This window comes from Emys orbicularis, chromosome 2 (genome assembly GCF_028017835.1).
Source record: "Emys orbicularis isolate rEmyOrb1 chromosome 2, rEmyOrb1.hap1, whole genome shotgun sequence".
Lineage (NCBI taxonomy): Eukaryota > Metazoa > Chordata > Testudines > Emydidae > Emys > Emys orbicularis.
The window spans coordinates 295,229,612-295,231,175 of record NC_088684.1 but is presented as its reverse complement, the minus strand read 5'-3'; the positions used below and the strand labels follow the sequence as shown (position 1 = coordinate 295,231,175).

The 1,564-nt window shown below is 45.0% G+C and overlaps 1 pseudogene; it reads right to left on the bottom strand.

Moving 5' to 3' along the window:
• Positions 1-336: 336 nt before the first annotated feature.
• Positions 337-1,274, bottom strand: LOC135874290 (olfactory receptor-like protein COR8; annotated as a pseudogene).
• Positions 1,275-1,564: the final 290 nt, after the last annotated feature.

The window sequence follows — 1,564 nt, the reverse complement described above, 5'->3', positions numbered from 1 at the left end:
AAGTAACACATTAAGAAATTAAACCTAGAAGCAAGTTTATTTTATTTTTAATCTCAGATAACCTTGCAGGGCACCATTTCAAATAGATTAATGGTCAAGAAACAAGGAAAGGTGTCTATATTCCAACAGCCACATAATGACAGGACATTAGGTAACATTGTTCCTCTCAAGCAATTGTAAAACATAATTTCCACATGCTACATCAGTTCTTTGAGTTTCATTTAATTCTTGTACAACATTTGTGATACACAAATCAAGGCAGTAACACATAGACCATACTACAATCCTTCTTCCAATTGTTCTTCTCAATTGACTGGAATTGTCATGGTGAACAAATTAGCTGAGAATGTTTTTCCAGTCTATCACCCTCTTAAGAGCATCCTTAACCTCCTTGTTCCTCAGGCTGTAGATCAGGGGGTTCAACATGGGGACCACCAGGGTATAAAACACAGCAGAGATTTTCTCCTGTTCCAGTGAGTAGCTGGAACTGGGTTGTATGTGGCTTAAGCTCACAGGTCCATAGAACATGGTGACAGCTGTCAGATGAGAGGCACAGGTGGAGAAGGCTTTGCGCCTGCCCTTGGCGGAGCAGATCCTCAGGATAGAGAAGAGGATGTACAGATAAGAGATTATGACAATCAGGAGGGTGGACATGGCAATAACCCCAGAGAACGCTACAAGCAAAATCTCACTGATGTGGTTATCAGAGCAGGCGAGCTTCAGCAATGGGTTAGTGTCACAAAAGTAATGATTGATGACGTTGGATCCACAGAATGACAACTCAGCAAGCCACATGTGTGGGTCAGTGAGTTCATGAGCCCCCCTACATATGAGCTGGCCACTAGATGAATACAGACGCTCTTAGACATAACAGCGGTGTAGAGCAGAGGGTTACAGATGGCTACATAGCGGTCATACGCCATCACGGCCAGCAGAAACCCTTCTGTGGTCAGAAACACAACAAAAGAGAAGTGTTGAGCAATACAGGCAGAGTAAGAAATGCTTTTACTCCCCACTAAGAAATTCACCAGCATCCTTGGAGCGAAGACTGAGGAGTAGCAGAGGTCAACAACGGACAGGTCACTGAGGAAGAAGTACATGGGGGTGTGGAGTCGGGGATCAACCCTGATCAACACAATCATCCCAAGCTTCCCCACCAGCGTAAGAACATAGATCACCAGGAACGCTGCGAAGAGGGGTATCTGCAACTCCTGACGCTCCGTCAGCCCCAGGAGGATGAACTGGGTCACCATGCTGGGATTGCCCTCAGCCATTTATACAGGGGTGCATGAAACCATACCTGCCGGGATAACAAGAGTGAGCAGCATGGAAGAAGGAAATTTCATGGCATGAATTAAATCTGAATGACACCACCGGGCTTGAATGTGAGTAATGAATATCTTACAGGAAACCAGCCGCCGTGATGTCTGGGAAGAGCTGGGATGGACCTTTAAATTTACACTCCCTTTTTAACAGGGCTGAGGTTTTCAAGGCTGTCTAGGAGATTTAGACATCCAAGTCTCCATAAAATTGACTGGAATTAGGCATCCAGTTCCCCATTTTA